Source organism: Miniopterus schreibersii (genome assembly GCF_964146895.1).
Source record: "Miniopterus schreibersii genome assembly, chromosome: 1".
NCBI lineage: Eukaryota > Metazoa > Chordata > Mammalia > Chiroptera > Miniopteridae > Miniopterus > Miniopterus schreibersii.
The window spans coordinates 80,803,428-80,824,705 of NC_138101.1; the positions used below are offsets into that span (position 1 = coordinate 80,803,428).

A 21,278-nucleotide genomic window follows, 5' to 3' on the forward strand; every position below is an offset into this window, starting at 1 on the left:
TTCCAGTTCTTTGGAAAAAATCTGGAAAAGTCCTTAATTACATTTTGGGATTTGGATGATGATGGGATGCAGAATAAAGAAAGACTCAGAGGTCTTTGGGGCTGATCAGATATGGCCACGTGGAGGAAGTGACTTAGGAATTTTATTGTGAATGTGTTGGAAACACAATGGCAGTGAGAGATGAAGACATGGCTGTCTGTAGCCAGCATGGGCTGGAACGACCGCAAGCAGCTGGCGAGGCCACTTTATCCACAAATCAGGAAGGGAGCAGTTCTGCTCAGTCAGCCTCATTATGAAATTCTGGCTGCTCTGGGTGAGGTTTGGGGTCCCAGGTTGTTCTGGGTATGGCTGAATTTCCTTTCAGACGCAGAGTCTGCCCTCCTCTAGGAACCCAAGGTCTCTCCCAGGTAACACTTGCTGAGGAGACACTCGAGAATGCCTGGAATCGGGGCATTTGGCCAAGGGGACTCAATCTTTAAATTCATATTTGGATGGGAATTCAGTTTGTCAAAAAGGTGGGGATCAGAAGATGAAGAACAAAATGAATAATTTGCAATGCTCATAAAAGGATGTGGGGGTGGGGGTGGGGAAGAAGCATGTGGCAGAGAAAAGCGTCTGAAATGATAAAAAAAAAAAAAAAAGTAGATTTAGGTAAAATAATAGGATTTAGTTCACTCTTTAAATTGAAGCCAAGCAATTAGAAACGAAGGGTAGATTCTCTAGTCCTTTCTACTCATGAGTAATCAAAAATGCATATGTTCTCTGTTGCAGTTACCAGAGACCAACCCCCACATGTTAAATCTAAATAAAAGGAAAATACTTCCTATCTGTATAGATAGGAAAGAAGAAAAGATCAGGGGCAAGCAGGACAGGGTTTCCTGCCTGTCCCAGAAGGGCAATCGTGGCCCTTAACTGAAGGTGGCTGATACAGACTAAAGGAGTTTAATCCTAATGGAGGAACATTTAGTGAGCACCTACTAAGCACAAGGGTTAGAGATGGGGAAATGCCAAGGTTCATAAGGAGTTTCTTCCCTTCTCAGTTCATAACCATCTAGTGGGAACCAGATCAGACTAGGAATAAGGTATAAGAAGCCCAGTCTTCAGGGTTATAATAAACCAATACTAGAGATGCCAAACCATTTGTTCAGGGGGCCAGCAATCTGTTCCACTGTAAGCCAAAGCTCAGCCCCGGCCAGTGTACCAAGTAGACATCACTTGCGAATTTTGGGTTCCCAATTTAAAAAGCATCAAATCACAACCCTTCTTTGCCCGTTGGAAACCTGCAGTCCAGTGTTGAGCATGTCTGAAGCTTTCAGTATCTCAAGCAAAGTGTAATGCCTAAGGGTACAGGCTCTGGGGTAAAAACCTCCTTGGATTCCAACTGTGGCTCCACCATCAGCAACTAACTGTGTGGCCTTGGGCAAGTGTCTTTACCTCTGTACCTCAGCCACCTCATCTGTAAAAGAGATACCTTCATCCCAATATAGCTGAGAGAAGCAAGTGGGCCAATACTTGCAAAGCATTGAGAAGAGTCCCTGCCACATACTGAGCACTGACTAAACATTAGCTCCTTTACTGTAGAAGCCCCTGATTAGGAAGTCCTCACTGATCCTTAGCCAATTCACAGGAAGGAGCAAGAAGAGATACAGGTTTAAATACTCAGAAACCTAAGCATATATGTTCTTTTTTACAGGCAAAAGGAAAGAAACCATTATTTATACAGTTGATCCTGGAAAATATATGGAGTTTGTATGATGCTGTCTTTTAAATGCCATCTTTTAAAGGTTAAGAGGATGGAGGTAAAAAGAAGTAGAGGGGTTAAAAGAGTAGCAGAAAACAAATAGCTGGTTGTCTTTCAATGCTGCTGGCTTCTCCCACCTTGGCAATTCTGGGCTGGGACTAGGGGGCCGAAAGGGAGTTGCCTAGGGCCCAGATGACCGGAGGCATTTGCTTGCTCTCAGGCTGTGCGAGCACAGACCTGCCTCGGGGCCTCACTTGCCTCGCCCTAGCTCAGGCTCTGCTTAGCATTCCTACTGGTTTCCTCCTAGGGCCGGTTCCTTGAGTTTCCCTGCCATTATCTTTGATGGAACAGGAAGGGATATGGGAAAATGTGGGAGAGAAATAAAGAAAAGTTTCTGTAACCAAACATTCTCTAAAGGTACATTCAGGGAAAGATCCCAAGAGTGATGTCCATTCCCAGCACACTGCCCCACCTGTGACCCAGCCTACAACAAGCAGGGCCTGAGTTGGGACCCAAGCCTTCCCACCCAGGCCAGCAAGAGAGCTGCCCCTGCGTACAAGGCCACTCTGAGGCTGGGCTTGGGAGGGACTGCTAGTTTGGCAGCACTGCGAGGAAAAGAGTTGTGGAGCCTCCTGGAATGGTTCAAGCTGACCTCATTTAATCCTGTAGGATTTCCTCCATGTTGGTGCTTAGGACGGCTAGAACCTTAACCTCCAGCTTATATCCAGGAATCCATTCCATGGGAGAACACTGCTCGTGTCCAGAAAGGCCCCTTTCTTGGGAGCTGTCTGAAATGTTTAGGCACCCCCTAGTGGTAAAGCAGAGAGGACTCACGACCTGGAATGCAAGATCCAGAAAGGTGATGGGAAGGAGGTTTAGAAACGTGTGTTCTCCTCTCCTTGGTGCAGATGGACATGCCAAATGCTCGCTGTACCAAAGGCCACACTGCCTCGTCTCTGACAGACAATATGAGGGAAGGATGAGATGCTTGCCAGGCAAAGAGATCACACTGATTTTTCTGCTTGTTTTCTCTGCTTGTTTTCTCAAATGAACTTCCTATCCCTTTTCAAATCTTCCCCTTAAGCAGTTTCTGGGTCTGGGTAATATACACAATCTCTGTAGATGCTGAGCTTTTGATTGCCTGTTTGTCTGGAAACAACCTGGAACCTCCCTGAAGATGGAAGGAGGCTTCCTTCCCATTTCCTGGTCCACATGCTAGGATGCTAGGATGGGACTGGAGGCAGAGCCTCAGGGCTGGCTCAGAATTTAAGACCACCCGACAGGCTTCCCTGTGGATCGATGCATTGTCCTTTGGATTCCAAGCTGAGAGTCATAGATTTTACTCATATTTATACTTAATTGTAATTTACTATTAGTTATAATAGGAAATACACTGATCACTTGAGGGAGTATTGCATGGTTGCTAAACACATGGGCTGTAGTGCCAGATGGCCTAGAATCAAATCCCATCTTTATCAGTTACCAGCTCTGTGACCTTGGGAAAATTACATCACCTCTCTGTGCTTCTGTTTTCTAATTTATAAATGGGGATAATAATAGAAACTACTTAATAGGATTACCCAGAGGACTAAATGAGTTAACATATGTAAAGCATTTAGAATGGAATCTGACACATTGTAAGTGCTGTGAGTCAGTTATTATTGTTATTGTTGTATGTGCTAGGCAAATAAATTGTTATCATTATTCTTATTATTACGCATTATTACATGCATCATCTTCTTTAATCTCCTCCACAATCCTTTTGTTAGCTCCTTTACATAAATGAGCAGAAAGATGCCACACAGTAAGTGGCTGTGACAAATAGGGACCTAGCATTAAGGCCCTTGTATATGCAAACACAGGAGCTCAGAGATTTGTCGGGAAACTAGTCATCTAAACCAATATGTATAAGAAAGTGCTATTAGTACTCAGACAGACATCTGAATAGGGTACTGTGTGGCTGATAAAAAGGGAAGATCATCTGGGCAAGGAGATGTCAGGAAATACTTCACTGAGGGGGAAAGGCCAGAGCTGGGTCATAAAAGATGGACAAGAAGGGAAAGAAAAGTACAAACAGAAGGAACATCTTGAGCAAATAATAGTAACCACTTAATAGGATTATAAAGTTGGATGAGGCAGCAAAATGTGTTCTGGAACCACAGTGAGTGTGGGTTGGAATGAGGAGCAGGATAAGGGGGGTCTGGAGAGAAGAGGAGGCCGATGGTGGGGGGCCTGGCAAGCAGGCTGCACCCCTGGGCTAAGGGCCTGGGGCAGTGACGAGCCATCAGAGGTTCGTGATTAGGGAGTGACCTGAGAGGACCAGAAAACCCATTTGTCTGGTTTTTCTTTTTACAATCACTTTTAAATCCTGATATAGATGAGTAGCTTTTTAAAAATGTTTTTATTGATTTCAGAGAAAAAAGGAGAGGGAGAGAGAGATAGAACATCAATGATGGAAAAGAAACATCGATCAGCTGCCTCCTGCACGCCCCCTACTGGGGATTGAGCCCGAAACCCAGGCATGTGCCCTGAGCAGGAATTGAACCGGTGACCTCTTGTTGTGCGGGCCGACGCTCAACCACTGACCCACACCGGCCAGACTGGATGAGTCATTTTTCTTTCCTTTTGGGGCTACACTGGCCCTGAGATTTAGCAGTATGGATGGTCAGTATCTCTGCACCACAGTCATTTTTCTAATTGTTTCTGACCAATTTTAGCCCAAGTGGAGATGAAAGTGGAAATAAAATAGAAAAGATCATCAAAATTACTACCCTCTTTTTATTCCTCCCCCGACTAAGCTGAATGAAGCCTAGATAATGCACAGTTTTCCCTTAAAGTTACTAAGGTTCTAAGTCAACCATGGCTCATGGCCTCTGTCATGTTTTCTGGTCAACACTATCATTACCTAACTTGTTCAGTGGTACATGTGGAGAGGACAATTCTAGGATCAAGGAATCTGTCCTTAAGGACTTTACAAGCTTATCAGTCAAGGTCAAAATTGACAAAAAAAGAGACTGGGACACCCATTGCTACCCTGAAACTCAGCACACCATCATCCTAAGGAAGGGAGCTTTCCCCCTAGTTATCCTAAAAAGAGACCTGAGCACCACTTAGAAGACTTTGCATAACTATGTCCAGTGGTCACCAGCAAAACAGTAGAGGTACAGACGATGGAGGCACTTAGGGCTCCACACTGAGCCTGGCATACCGCTCCACATTCCAGGGCCTTATGACTGGCCAGGGAAGGTGGCAGCTTCAGGCATCATTGCATTTCTCCACAAAGTAAAGATCCATACAAGAGATCATGGTTGAAAGGTGAAGCACCAGGAAAGAGCTAACCTTTCTCTTCGCCTGTTTTTCATTGTATGAGGATGGCTGACAGCAATAGTAAGGGTAGTGATGATGAAAAACTTCAACCAGGAACCCATGATAAGCAGGGATTCCAGGACAAGCATTGGCGATAAGGTTTCTCTTGTCTTTAACATCCATAATAGCTCTCAACTCTAGCTGGACATTAGAATTACCTGGAGATATTTTAGAAACCTATCCTAATTACCAGCTCAGACCTATTAAATCAAGACATCTACAGGAGGGGCCTGGGTTTCAGTATTTTTGTTACAAAAGATCCCTCTATAAATTGATGTCAAATATGTGATGAGATATGTAGGCCATTCTGATAGTAACAATATCATTCTCTTCCGAACAGGAATATAATGTGATGGAAAGATTAAGTGCTAAGACCATGGGCTCTCCAGCCAGCTCTGTAAACTGTAGTCCCTGATTTTTCACTTACCAGTTGCAGGGACAAGTTACTTAACCTCATTGAGTTGTGGCTCCTTCATTTGCAAAATGAGAATAATGTGGCCCATTTTGAGGATTGTTGTGACAACTGAATGCATGTGTAGCACTTGGCATGTCATAAGTGTTCAATCAAAACTAGTAGTAATAATAACCATCACTAGAAAACAAAGAATGATGAAGAATCAGGATGTGTGTAGAGGCCCACGCTGCTACTAACAAGATATGACAATTGCAGCCTCACCAGGCAAATGGCTTAAACCCTCTGGGTCTAATTCTTTCTAGAATTTCCACAAATTGGGCAATTTGAGATGACTGTTCTCTGAGGTAACTGTCATTTCCAACATTCCGTTGTGTTCAAAGAGCAGCAACAGGCTGAAAGGATCAACCTCTCATCAGGAACTTAGTGAATACCGTTGTGTGGTGACAGAGGAAAAGAAAGAACTGGCAGAAAAGGTAAGAGAGAGCTCTGTGAGGCGTAGCTCCTGAGTCGAGCTTGCCCCTTCCCTTGCTACATCTGAAATAGTTGTCAACATCCCTTCTCCAGCTCCAACCAAAGACTCCGTGTATTTGCCCCCCACTCGTCTGGTCTAGTTAGGCACTTATCAGGCATCACCAAGTAGTAACCTAGTGAGGAAGGTGTAGAAAGTGCTTAAGCCCGGCCAGGCGTGGCTCAGCAATTGAGCGTCGACCTAGGATTCAGGCGATCGGGGTTCGATTCCCGGTCAGGGCACATGGCCGGGTTGCTGGCTGCAGCCAATCAATGACTCTCATCATTGATGTTTCTATATCTCTCTCTCCATCTCCTTTCCTCTCTCTGAAATCAATAAATATACATATTTTTTTTAAAAAGCCAAAAAACAGATTCTATCTGTTGTTCCCAATACCAACTGGGTGGAGGTCACAACTTCTCTGTACCCCAAGTTCTCCTCTACAAAATGGGAATGGCAATATCTACTGTTAAATGCCAAAAATTCAACTGAGTAAACTTGAAGATGAATGTAATTGGCTTTATTCCATGATTCATGAATAGGACAGTATCCTATCTAGCAGATAGCAAGGAGCTCTAAGGAGCAGTGAAATGGAAGGCTGAGGGAGCTGGGACAAGGAAAGAGTGGGTTATCTCAGCTTTCTTTGGGGGAAGGAAGAGGTCTGTCAGACGGATTACCTCACTACTCCTGACCAGGAAATTCCAGGATGACTAGTTAAAGGTCACATTTCTGGGAGAAGCTGAAACTGAAATTAGGTTACTGTATAGCATAGCGCAAGAGCAGAGCAGACTCGTGGACACCTTTGACAATCCAGTAGGGAGTCACTATCAGCCATGACAGTTATGTCAAGTGCATGTCAACACTGAGGTAATGGCGTATAACAAGAATGCCCTTCGGAGAGGCCTGAAACCACAAGTCTGAACACTTCCATAAGGACTCCAGCTAGACACCAATATGAGTGGGACCTCCATCCCTTATGGGCTATATGAACTCAGAGCTCCCGCTGTCAATCCTCGAGCTTGGCTGTACCTTGGTCTTGCTCAGAGCCCTGCCAGACTGTCACTCTACAGGACACATGTGGTCACTGTAGCCACCTGGCTGAGACTGACGCCCACCTCTCCACCCGAGGACTCCACCAGGGACGTGGACGTCACGCCCAATCCTCACTCTGCTCACTTGTATTGAGTAAGCTCCCTCTCTCTGTATGTAACCTGCATGTGACTCTCTTGGCTGTGGAGGAGGCCTCCCTGAATAAACCTGGCACTGTGGAAAGACACAAACTTGTGTGAGTGACTCCTTTTAGGGATGTGCCCTTGCTCACAGCGGTTACATATTAAGTCTTGGTTTGCTGACATGGGGCTGAGCATAAGTGACTCCATTTGGGGTCATTTGTCTTTTTTTTTTTCTTTACCACTGCCTTCAACATACTTCTGATCAATCTTAGGAAGGTAAATGATTTCGACTTAATAAAATGAACCTTAAGACCTTTCGAATATCTGAGGAAAATGGAGGCACTCAGAATCAACTTCAGACAGACTTCCAATGACCAGAAATGTACACAATTCCATTTAAATGAGATCTTCAATTTAAAAAAATACCATTGTAAACTAAAGGTGGCCTCAGAAAGTTGATAGATGTAATGCCAATTAGTAGAACTGAAAGATCAACATGGATAATTTATAATAAAAAAAAAAAATAATGTGTAAGCATCATGAACAGTCGCTTTAAATTCCATTCCAGGCTTCTCCAGGTTCCCTTGTCCTCATAGCCAGCCCTCCTGTCCACAGCAGTCTAAGGAATGTATTACTGGTAAATTCACATACGTTATCAAGAATACAAAAAGGTCCTGTTATTATTAAGCAGCCTCAGTTTAAACAGGCTGTCAGTCAGCTGCCTTCAGGCTTGAGAGCATCTAATTTGTTGGCAGATAGAACATTCCAACCTGCTTTTTCCTGTCATGTTTTTGATAAACATTATCATAAGCCAGGTGCCTGTTTGAGCTGTCACCTTGTCTCAGGCACCTGCCTTATCCATCAAGTGGAGTACCTATTAAGAATTGGGAACATTATTTCAGCAGCTAATTCGCCAAGCTAAATAAACATTTAAATTCATTTTCAGTTCAACTTTCCATTATTTTTTCCAGCTGCTAATAGAGGGAGCAGAGTCAGTAATGTGTTGTGAATGGATGAAGTATGAGGTTATGTCTTAATGAAAAACACATGTCCATGGAGATTTTTACAGCCAACAGTTATGAGAACTCTGACCATTTCAAAACATCCACAGCATATCCCAAAAAGTGCTATATTGTATCTAATAATTCTGAGAGCTTGTTTATAAACACAAAACATTGCGCATCTGTAATCGGAGCCAAATATACTTGAGAGTCACAGGATTCCTCCCCTAGCAGCTCGTGTGAATCTCAGCACCTGACCATGACCTCATCTCTCTTAAATGCCGCAAACCAGGACATTCTCTTGGAAGATGAACTGAATGTCCTGTGTAATTAATTCTCAACATTCTTTATTTCAAAGTGACTGGGAATGAGAGCAGTGTCTATAAGTTTGGACTTAATAGATTTTTAAAAGAAGAGGTTTGGGGACAATGAGTTTCCACTCTGAGTAAAACAAGCTCTGTGAAATGAGAACAACTCCCCAGAAAGGAGGAGAGAGAGGGATCAAGGTATCAGGCTAGGCTGAGGCTAAACGTCAGTGTCTACACCATTATAATGATGAGACCACTTTCTGTAAATGGAAACGCTAATAAACTTGAGGGGTGGGGGTTCTGTTAAATGGTTAGGGGTTAACACTCCCTCCCACCCCAGTGGAGGGGCTGAATGTGACCGGACCCTGCTCCAGAGGATAATTCCTCCTTTTAATGACAAGCTCCTTGTTGAGTGCAGACTCTTATTGAACATTGGGACAGGCTGAAAGTAAACACCATGATGGGGAAAGAAGAGCAAAGGTGGGGAGATTCTTGTCAAGGCAGAAGCCAAGTGTCATTTCTTGGGCAGCACAGCTGGACAGCCAGCATTCACACACCCAATATGCTGGCAAGGAGGTCCAGGGTGGACAGTTTGGCAGATATTCAAAGTGCTCTGGTTCTGCAGATGCCTGCCAGCTTATGTGCTGAGGAAGAATTGTGTTAATTAATAGGAAATGTGTGTGAAGGAAAAGAACATCACACAGCAAATGCCACTCTGCCCTGAAGTCAGCAGAGTCTGGTCTTCTGCAGGGCTGGTGGGGAACAGAACCTTAGGAACAAAGCACGATTCCATGTGACACTCTATGCTGACTTCCTTGCCTTCTTCATTGGCCAGATGATTTGAATTAACCAATCATTCACTGCCTCCATCTACAAAAGCTGAGAAAATATCTAAAATGTTCCATGTGTTGTGTTACAGGCCTGGCCCTAAACCCTAAGGCTGCAGAAACAACTGTAGAGCCCAGTTCTTGGCCTTGATTTCACAGGAAAGGACACTGTTCTGCCTGTGAATAATTAAGAAGAGACCTGCCCTGATGGCAGCAGGAATATGTAGAGGCTTCTCAAAGAAAAGGCTCTGTCCACACATCCTTCTCTGAAAACTGGCTGTTCCCCACAGGCCCTGGTGAAGGGATAAAATGTCCTAAGGCCACAGGTGATGGGATCCAAGCTAGATACAGGACCCACAATGAGCTAAGAGATTTTTTTTTGTCTTGAGAATTTGAGTTGTAATCCTGAGACATGATCCTGGGCATTGTACTTAAAGATCCAAGAAGCTGGGGCAGAAACAGCCTTTTCCTACCACATGCACCTTGATAAGTAAGCAGAGAATGTCTGCCTATGAAACAACATCAAAAAGAATCAAATACCCAGAAGGAAGAAGAGATAAGAGATTACCTTCGTGTCCCCACAGAGACAAGGGAACAACTTCAGTTTCTCACTTGTCTGGCCCCAGTGGAAGAGAATGTACTTCCTACAGTGAGGTCCTTTAGTTATCAAAGACATTCAAGAATGGTCTTTCTCCATTGATAGTGAGAGTGGGGTTCTTGGGGTGCCAATGGAATAAGAATTTCCAGAACATCCCATGGCAGAATGAGATGTAGCAGAAAGCTTTATTTGTGTGGAATTACATCTCCCATTTTCTAAAGTCCCATTTCCCTTAATCCAGTCCTGGAAGAGGTGCAGCTGGGGATTCAGTAGAGCTAGAAGCAAAGCCAGTGGCCAAAGTTTCCGTTCCACGGTGGAGCTGGGTCTGGTACAGCACTAGGCTAGTGACAGTCTATCATTCCCTTGTGTGGGTCCCACATAGCCGTGAGTCATGTGGGCGAATGCAGGGGGGCCAAGAGAGTGTACCCCCTGCAACAAGAGTCTCAATAGTCCAGCAGGAACCAAGAGAGAGAACTCCTTTTTTAGGAGTTTAAGTATCTCAAATCTTTCTGCTCTTGAGTGACCACACCTACTCTGCCCAATGACCTGTTCCCAGGTGTGACTGGCAAGCAAGTGCCTTCCCTATCTCACCCAGACTTTACTGGGCATGCATCTATTCTTTTCCTGTCTAATCCCTTCCCCCAGGGATCTGCAAGGAATAGGCTAGTGACTTTGCAGTTTCCTGTCAAAGCTGCACAAATGGCATGCCTATAAAATTTGGCCTTCCCTTTGCTCCTTTCCTGTTCATTAATAACTGGATTAATTTACAACAGTCTGAATTTGACTTGGGCTGTATTGATGAGCCAAGGGGCCCCTTAAATGAGCCAAAGCTGACAGCGCTGTGGGCGTGGGGAGAGGAGGGCTGGTCCTGTGAGCAGGTGTATGGGGCCAGGAGGCTGGGCACTGATCTGTCAGCCTTGCAATTTCGTTCCATTCATCTCCACAAACAGTCCTGGAGGGCCTCCCACATGGGCCTTCTGGCATCCCTCACCCCTGCCTTGGGCACAGGGGCTCACTTTGCTGCCCAGCAGAGAGAGCACAGTGTGTGGCTGAGGGACAATTTTTTTAAACCCTTGTAATTAAACATGGCTCTTATGACCTTGGCCTCATTTATTCCAGTTTCCAACTACTGTCACTTTTGTTTTCCCTGAAGAGCTCTGGAAATGTTACCTGGCGGAAGCTTCCTGAGCAATGAATCAGCCCTGTAATCAGCCCCGCCGTGGAGTCTAAGAAGCTGTTCCGAACACTCCGCTCGTACTGCCTGTGATGCTGCCTTAGGAGGGCTCAGATGCTGCTTTTAAATCTCCAATGGTTTTCTACGTGTGTGTGTGTGTGTGTGTGTGTGTGTGTGTCCTGTTCTCACAGTTATAAACTCCTTCAGAGCAAGGACTATATATTGTTCTTTTTTTTTTTTTAAATCCTTAATATGGATCACCTTATTACAAGAATAAGTCCTTCATTAACAAATGACCACAGGGCCCGGCTGGGCGTGGCTCAGCGGTTGAGCGTCGACCTAGGATCCAGGCGATCAGGGTTCGATTCCCGGTCAGGGCACATGCCCGGGTTTTGGGCTCGATCAATGACTCATCATTGATGTTTCTATCTCTCTCTCTCTCCCTCTCCTTTCCTCTCTCTGAAATCAATAAAGATATATTTAAAAATTTTTTAAAAACACACAAATGACCACAGGGTCCTCTCAGTGCTCATCGGCTCGTCAGAACATACAGAGATGAAGACATCTCTAGACTTCAGCTGGCCCACTCTTCTGCCCACAAGCCCCTTCCTGCTCTCCACCCCAGGGCAGGCCTGAGCTGTAAGGCCAGCTTCTCAGCACAGGAAGAGAGACCTTAGGGATCAAAAAGACCAACTCATATTTCAGAAGAGGAAATGAAGGCCCAGGAAATTTCACCCTCTCCGCATCATCTGGCTAGTGAGTGGCATTACCCTTTCTACTGGCCCCGCTGGCCTTTACCAAATAGGTGGCTCCCTTTTGCTTTATGATGAAGAGGTGGAAGCCAGGCTGATGGTTACCTTCCTCTACTTTTGGAAGCTGTGGGGAGCCGGGCTACTGATACATTTCCTGCCCATGTTTTCAGGTGCCCACTAGCCTGGCCCACTCCATGTTGGCCTAGCTCCTGATCACAGAGACCAGTCAAGCACTGGCCTGAAATAACTGGGCACAGGACTTCTCAAGACTTTTCTGATTTAAACCCTTTTCCTCCACATCTCCTCTCATCACACGCTCTAAGAAAACAGCTCCAAGATTTATAAAAAGAGGTGAGTTCGCTTCTCTCCAGCTTCCAGCCTTACCTCCTAGAGTGTGTTCTGGCTCCCTGACAGCAGCCATTCACATACCACAGCTTAAAAATCTGCTCCTGGGGTGGGGGTGTCACAGAACTAGTTGCTCCAAACTCAGAAGAGGAACATTATGCAAAACAGGTACAAGATAAACAGTTTGGCAGGAGTTTAATTACTTCAGTTCGTGGAAACTCTTGCAGCATCTACACAGAGGAAGTCGTGTGCTGATTAATGGGAAATTCACTTGAGGGAGGTTCGTGCCACATTTCATATCAAAGCCCCTCTCAGGAAACAAGGCTCAGAAGAGAGTCACGGTGGAGTCACCTTGGGGGTGTCTGCGAAGGAAGAGGCACCATGTCTCTGTCCCTCCTCCCCACACAATGAGACTCTTTCCTTTTCATGGTTTTCCTCCGCAGAGGAAATGAGTCCTTTTCAGAGCATTCAGCACTGGGCAGTGACGCCCAGCCAGCAGTCCCAGGCCTTTTGACTGCAAGGCAGGCTCTAAGGACAGTAATCAGAGGCCTAGGCTTCCCGCCTTCCCTGCCCTGATCCCCCACACACCTTCCCCTGGGCGATTCCCCACTATTAGCTTCCTCTCCACTAACCCCTCACAGAGCTGGGGCTTCTCTGTGACCCACCAACCAGACTCCCTCCCTGATCACACTGAATGGCAATTGCTGCTTCACTGTCTGTCTCTCCCAGGAAACTGTGCCTTCCCTTAGGGCACAGCCTGGCCATATTCCTGGGCCCATCCTGGGGGGTGATTAACCATGTTGAATAAATGAATGAAAGAGTCAGTAACTGAACACTCAGATAGGCTCTCATAAACCCAGATTAAAGTGAAAATTATCTCTGGGGCCAAGGGATACTACTTCAGAACAGCTGCATTTCTAAAAGCCTTTCACCAACCTAGTGAAAGGAATTAGAGAGTTTTAAGCATCATGTAGTTGGGAGGGAGAGGAGTTTGGGGAAAATTCAGTGGCATTTCATGGGCAGAAGAACGAGGGGAGCCCTCGAGCCCAGGGTACAAGTGATAAGGTGGCACATTATTTGTAGAGAATATAAAAGCAATAAGAAATCTGATCAAAATCAGTTTATTTTTATTGTTACTTTTATTATAAAATTGCATCAGCAATTTTAAACAATGTCATTGATAAAATACCTCTCCCCTAAAAAAAAAAAATCTTTAATTGATTTAAGTTTTAAGCAATTGATGCAGTTTATTGCTAATATTAATAATATCTGTGTCATGTGATCACATTTTTATAATTTATGCTTTAATACACATTGCATTCTATATAGAATTTAATTTGGAGCAATCCCTGTTATATAATTGGCCCCTGGTAATGCAGACTCAGTTACATATGTTCCTTTGGAGAGTAAGTTTCTTCCAGTTCACAGTCTCCAAAGTACTACATGTTCTTGCATTTAAACAGTATGTTATAAACAAATAGTGATAGTACAGTGATTGCAAAGATGGATTTGAATTTCAATCCTGTCACTGTATGTGACAACCTGGAGGGATTTCTCTTTTGGTATTTAATATTTAAATTTTAAAACTGTGAAACAGTGAGAACTATGAGGTGTAATTTTTTGTAGGTGCAAACTTTAATTCATACGTGAAATGTTTTACTGAATTTTAATAATGTATTTTAATATGCAGTGTATTCATTTTAATTGATAATTATTTTGAAGCTAAACAATGAATTCTGAAAAAACTAAATATTAGTGATATTATTTCATAGTTGCATAAATTATACTTTTTGCAGATCTTTCCATGTTATTCCTTTTTTGTACTATAATATTTCTTTTTTGGCTTTATTTATTTATTTATTTATTTATTATTTTACTGACCTGGATATATAATCAAAGTTCAAGAAAAGAGAAATTTTATGATGTTTATTTTCTAGACATTCTTCTTCTTCTTTTAATTTTACAAATGTTAAAAATAGTTTTGTTGTATAGAGGAAGCAGTTGTTAAAATATGATCCCCTCCAAATGTCATATATACCAGTAATGGCACTGGGGAAACCCAGGGCACTAGAATCATCCCAGTAAGCAATGCCCCCACTCCAGACCACCCTTACTCCTACCATCTTTTCACATTTTTATTTTCTTTATAACATTCCTCACTATCTAAAATTCTCCTTTCCTCCTCTCTTCCTCTTCTGCTTTTCTCTCTGTCTCTCTGTCTCTCTCCCTTTCTCCCCTCCAACTAGAATATGACATCAGGAGAACAGAAACTGTGTTTGTCTTGGTATTGTACATACAAGATGCTAAAAGAACATTTCTTGGATTAATTAATTAATTAAACAACCTGTATCTAAGGCAGCTTTCTATTCCAGTCTGGAAATGCTGCCCCTCTTGATGGCATGAGGAGTCGGAGTGGGCGAACCTTCCCCTGTAGGATGCCAATGTTCCATATCCTTTAATTAAATTGCTATTTTTGGTCAGTAGTGCTATGATAACTCAAGTCAAGTTGCTAAGGGCAACATACCTTTGCTTTCCCATCTTCATTGACTCCCCTCAAAAAAAGTACAAAAAAAGATCTTTTAAAAGTTCAGATGTGCAAAGTCCCCAGAAGGAGAGAAATGCCCCTGCAGCAAATTCTTATATAATCCAATGATAATTATAAAGATCTAGTTCAACTATGTGAACAATTTTTTTCAACTAACACATTAGCAAGTTTAAAAAGTTATTTGCTTCTTAGTCATCTTTACAGTTTATTATGGAGTTCTTGGGAGGAAAAGAATCTTGGTGACATAAAGATATAAAAAGATGTATTTCCAGGCTCTGATTTGCTACCCAAGCAACTTGGGAGAGTAGGAAGGACTGTCGGTAGCTTATCACAACACTCTCAAGGTGAGGTTGACAGGGAGACCCTAGCTTGACGATAACTGATTACTTCTCTTCCCACATGCCCGCATTGAGTCTCCAGCCCTTACAGATTATAACTCCAAACTCTTTCTCAAATCTAACCCTTCTTATCTATTTATTCATCAACAGACTCTGCATTTCCCTGACTTCAATATTATCCCCAATCCCCCAATCCATTCTGCCCAAGGCCAACAGTCAGACCATACCCTTCGCTGTATAAAATGCTCCACCAGCTCCTCTTTGCCTAGACAGGAAGGTTCAAGCTCCTTAATGAGCCATAAAAAGGCTCTCCAGGATAGCACTGCCAGTTCATGGTCCTCATCTTGAACTTAATGATATAATAAACCCAGTTCTTGTAGTTCCCTGAACACTTAGTGAAGTTTCTCACCTCCGTGTCTGTGTATAGGTTGATTTTATGCTCATAATGCCTTTATCCAATCCTCTATTTTCTGGCTGATTTCTACTCTCCTTTTATATATATACACATACATATATTGTATATGTATTGTATATGTATATATACAATATACATATATTGATTGATTCCATAGAGAGGGAGAGAGAAACAGAAACATCAATGATGAGAGAGTCATTGATCAGCTGCCTCCTGCACGCCCCCCACTTAGGATCGAGCCTGCAACCCGGGCATGTGCCCTGACTGGGAATCGAACCTTGATCTCCTGGATCCTAGGTCAAAGCTCAACTGCTGAGCCACTCTGGCCAGGCCCTACTCTCCTTTTAAAACTCAATTTAAGTTCCCCCTCATCCTTGGAACACTCCTCCCCCAGTCAGAATTAGGTTCTGCCCTTCTGTATTCCCAGATTCCTCTGTCATCCTCTGTAGGTTGTCCAATTGTAATTATGTACATCAGGATCCATTAACCTTATTAGACTTGGAATTCCTAAGATCAGGAACTGTATCTTATTCATCTTTATCTTAGTGCCTAAAACAGTGTCTGGCACATAGTGTTTAATGAGTGCTTGTTGAATAAATTAAGTAATGAATATGTGAATGACAAAATAGTTTTTTCAATTTAAGTATATATTCTTAGAAAAGTCTAAAAGTAAGTAATATTTTATTGAACACTTGAAGAAGTGCTTTAACTTAAAGATGAAGTCATAAGAGCATGAGATCACCCTGGTCATTCTGTGGAAAGTTGGCCTAACAGCCAGCCCGATCCCTCCAAGTTTGGCTTTCTCAAGTCCCAGGAAGGGACTCATTCCCCCAATTCATGCATGATGTTTTCCTCCAGAACTGCTTATTTAGCACTTCTCACAGGCACTAAAATAACTTACTTATCACTGGGTCTGCTTGCACCTGAGCTCAGAACAGAAATAGAGACACAATGAGCTGGACATGCTTGTTTTGGAATTTACTGAAATCATAGTCTTGATCTGCAAGCTTCTAGGAATATCTCTATAGTTCCCTGACATTAACATTATCTATTTCTGGGGAGAGCTTTTTCAACCTACACACATCCCATGTCCTCCTTCAGCCCCATTAGCTGCCTACCCCCCACCTCTACACTTACTTGTCTCTGAGAGGCTCTCAGGGTTAAGAGCATATATTTTTGACAAAGCTTCCCAGTTACTCTACTATGTCTCAGCTTCACCCTGCCAAACGTAACCCACCTAGACAGCGGGTTGGACTCTCCCTCCACTCATGAAGTGCTAGGGCCATAGCAGTGGCAGCAAAATTTTTCCAGGATTGGACACCTTACTTTTCCTCTTATCACAGTTCAGCCCCAGCATTTCTGTAGTGTTTCCCTAAGAGAACAATAAGAATTAGGAAGAAATAATGTCATGGATCATTGGAAAGGGCACAATCAGATGCTGGAAGAAAATATGAATTAAAGAATTCCAGGCCAATGAGAACAGACTGGTCTTCTGAGATTGCATAACACCAAATAGGGTTTTTCCTGGCCAGGACCATGCCAAGCATATGCCTTATAGCACCAAGCCTGCAACCATGTGGTAAGGGGACACTTTTAATCCTTAATGAAGTTCCTTTGAGGAAAGGGTGGGGGACAGAGAATGGTGATAGCAACTGCCACCTGTGCTCTTTTAATAAAGTTGGAATTAGAAGAAAATTGTGCAAACAGTGAAATAGAACAAAGCTATGGTAGACAGGCATTGCCCTCATAACACTCCCTGTGCCTCTAAACCTCTAGAAACTAAGCTAGAAAGATGTTTCAAGAATTTCCCAGACCTCTTGTAAAAACAAACAAACAAACAAAAACCTTTTATTTGTTAGTCATTCATTTATTTGACAAACATTTATTGAATTCCCTCCATATGTCAAGCACCTGGCTAAGAGACTGTGGCCCTTTTGTTTATTACTATTCTCCCAACCCTTAGCATAGTACTTGGCATACTCCGTAGGACGCCCAAATAAATTTAAATGAAGATTGGCTTCCAGCATGACAACTTGAGTTCTCCAAACCATTTGCCAGTAAAATTTGTGGGGAAACATTTTTTTAAGCCATTCGAAACCTCTGGGAATGGTCTTAAAGGCATACAGTAAATGAGGGAACATCTATGCAAGAAAATCTATAAAAATTTGGTAAGAAAAGGGAGTCTGCAGTATTTGAGCCAGGACTGCTCCCTTCTTGCCCCCTCGCAGTTCAGCAAGGCAGGGACTCTACTCCACCCTGGGGAGCCAAGAACACAGCCTCCTGTCCTCCAGCTCCAAGTTGGAGGGCTTTTTTCCTAGGAGGAGCAGGACATCAGCATTCCTCCTTCTGCCTGACGCCCTGTTGCTGAGGCCAATTTGTAGGCAAGCACAGTGGAGAGATGGGAGTTCCCTTAAGCACCTACTGTGGAAGGTAGGCCTTTACCTTCGGTGCAGCACTTCTGCGAACACTGGGTGCTCCATTACTCCCAGCCTGGCTTGTAAGCAGCTCCACGCTAGGAGAGGCGCTCTAAGAACACCTCAGGCTACTGCCCCCAACCCCCCTCAACCCCTACTCCATCTACCCAGTGCTCACCTCCTAAAGTGGGGGGGTCCCACTCATGGAAAAGGGTGCCAGAGTTCCACTCCCAGCTCCAGAGCCCTGGCTCGGAGATTTTGTCTGGAGGACAAATAGGTCATAAAACAGCTAGCTCCTAATCTCTTCTCAAAGGAACTGGCTTCATTTGCAACAGCGTGTAGAGAATTGTAGGCCTAAGGGAGCTCTCAAGAACAGTGCATGTTGTAGTGGGGGAAATTAAGAGGAGGTTTGTGGATTTGGTGAAGATAGTCAAACTGTAGGTTGACTGATTTTCTGAAGAGAGCTGAGGAAAGAGATGTGGGCCGACTCCTCCTAGGGTGAGAACAGATATTAAACAGTGACCACAGGAACTTTTCCTTCAAGGGAACCGGAATGTAATTGAATTTTTCTGCAGAGCAATTTATGTCCCTAGGATATTGTGGAAAACAATAGAGCAATTAATTGGCCAGCAACAGTGAAGTCTAATAGCTAGGAGAGGTCCTAGAAAGAGAAGAATAAGCCCATTTCAACCCACTGTCATCCCAGGGTGCCTGTGGGCAAACCCAAGGCTGTGCTTCCTTGAGGAGCAACATCAGAAGCTTAGCTGTGTTTATGTTTTGGTGGGGAGGGAGTAGGGAGGTGGAGGTAGGAAAGAGGGGAGTGAAACTTCTAAAATAATCCAACCAGTTACTAAAAAACTAAGCAAGCAAATAATAATAACAAGCCTTGGAGTTGGGGAGGGAGGAAGTATGTCTAGTTTCCAACAGAAAATTTTAAGACATGCAAAGAAATAGGAAAGTATGACCCATATACTGGAAACACAATGGAAACAGTCTGTGAGAGCAAACAGATGGTAGAATTAACAGAAAAAGACTTCGAAGTTCCCATAATAAATCTGTTGGAAGAACGAAAGGAAATCATGATTTAAAAATTTTTTAAAAAGAAAAGTATGATGAAAATAGAGAATACCAAATAAAGAGATATCAAATAATATATGAATGAATGAATGAATGAATGAATGAATGCATATAGATTTTTTGCACCAGGTCCACCCCTAATATTTTCAGAGACCAGAAAAAGTAAAAATGGATGACTGTCTACCACATGTCTAAATACTTAAAATTTTAAAATCAGGTTCTCTTACATTGACTGCCTAAGAGTGGTGCTGTAAGAAGCAACGATCTCTCCTCTTCCTCTCCGCCATCCTCTTGGCAGCCGCAAAACAGCAACTGTGCATGAGTGCACCTCCATCCATGTCGGCCAGGCTAGTGTCCAGATCACAATGCCTGCTGGAGCTCTGCTGCCTGGAGCATTACATCCAGCCCAATGGCCAGACGCCAAGTGAAAGACCATTAGTGGGGGAGATGACTCCTTCAACACCTTCTTCAGTGAGACAGGCCCTGGCAAGCATGTGCCCAGGGTAGTGTTTGTAGACCTAGAACCCAGGGTCATTGATGAAATTTGCACTGGTTCTTACAGCCAGCTCTTCCACCCTGAGCAGCTCATCACAAGCAAGGAAGATGCTGACAATAACTGTCCCCATGGACACTACACCATTAGCAAGATCATTGACCTCATCTTAGAATGAATTTGGAAACCGGCTGACCAGTGCACAGGTCTTCAGGGCTTCTTGGTTTTCCTCAGCTTTGGTGGGGGAACTGATTCTGGGTTCACCTCCCTGCTGATAAAATGTGTCTCTATCAATTATGGCAAGGAGTCCAAGCTGGAGTTCTCCATTTTTCAGCCCCTCAGGTTTTCAAAGCTGTAGTTGAGCCCTACAACTCCATTCTCACCACCCACGCCACCCTGGAGCACTCTAATTGTGCCTTCATGGTTGACAATGAGGCGACCTATGATATCTGTCATAGACACCTCGATATTAAGTGCCCAACCTACACTAACCTGAATAGGTTGATAGGCCAAATTGTGCCCTCCGTCACTGCTTCCCTCAGGTTTCATGGAGCCTGAATGTTGACCTGACCGAATTCCAGACCAACCTGGTGCCCTATCCCCGAATCCACTTCCTTCAGGCCACATTTTTCCACCATCTCTGCTGAGAAAGCCCACCATGAACAGCTTTCTGTAGCAGAGATCACCAATCCATGCTTTGAGCCAGCCAACCAGATGGTGAAATGTGCCCCTTGCCACGGTAAATATATGTCTTACTGTACTGTGGTGATGTGGTTCCCACAGATGTCAATGCTGCCATTGCCACCATCAAGACCAAGCACAGGATCCAGTTTGTGGACTGGTGCCCCACTGGCTTCAAAGTCGACATGAATTAATAGCCTCCCACTGTGGTGCCTGGTGGAGACCTGGCCAAAGAACAGCGAGCTGTGTGCATCCTGAGCAACACCACAGCTATTGTGAGCCTGGGCTCACTGGGACCACAGGCTTGACCTGATGTATGCCAAGCGTGCCTTTGTCCTCTGGTCTGTGGGTGAGAGCATGGAGGAAGGAGAGTTTTCTGAGGCCCGTGAGGACATGGCTGCCCTTGAGAAGGATTGTGAGGAGGTTGGTGTGGATGCTGTTGAAGGAGAGGGTGGGGAAGAAGGAGAGGAATACTAAAGTCAAAATGTCACAACGGTGCTGCTTGTCACAAGGGAAGCTACTCTGTTTTTAAAATTGCAAAGTTGTGGTCTGATCAGTTAACTTGCATGTAGCAGTGTATACTCTCATATACACTTACGGGCCTATGCTTTAAAACACGATGCTTTGGCCCTGGCCGGTGTGGCTCAGTTGGTCGAGCATCATCCCCTGCACCAAAAGGTTACCGGTTGGATTCCCAGTCAGGGCACATGCCCAGGTTTCGGGCTCGGTCCCTGGTCAGGGTGCAAATGGGAGGCAACTGATCAATGTTTCTCTCCCACCTTGACATTTTTCCCTCTCTCCCCCTCTCCCTTCCTCTCTCTAAAATCAATAAAAACATATTTGAAAACAAAACAAAACATGATGCTTTGTACAAACCCAACCTGTCCATTCCTCTGATTGGTTAACAAACTGTTTTAAATGTTTTATTCTCACTCTTTGAAAAATATACTTGTTAATGACTTAGATCCTTGAGGTAAATTGTGAACAAGTCAGCTCACCAAATCCAAGCCCTGTCTCCCAACCTTCCTCCAAGAGCTGCTTTGGCCACTGGAGGCACATCAGTCCTCAGACCCGGGAAAGAGGCCTGTGCCAGCCCTGGAGGTGGGCT

General features: G+C 44.0%; 1 pseudogene across 1 annotated transcript; it reads left to right on the plus strand.

Annotated features, from left to right (window-relative positions):
- Nucleotides 1–207: 207 nt before the first annotated feature.
- Nucleotides 208–20,647, plus strand: LOC308566932 (tubulin alpha-1A chain-like; annotated as a pseudogene). Its single transcript has 4 exons — nt 208–318; nt 5,903–5,995; nt 7,075–7,208; nt 19,295–20,647. The product of its transcript is annotated as a tubulin alpha-1A chain-like (transcript).
- The last annotated feature ends 631 nt before the right edge of the window (nt 20,648–21,278 follow it).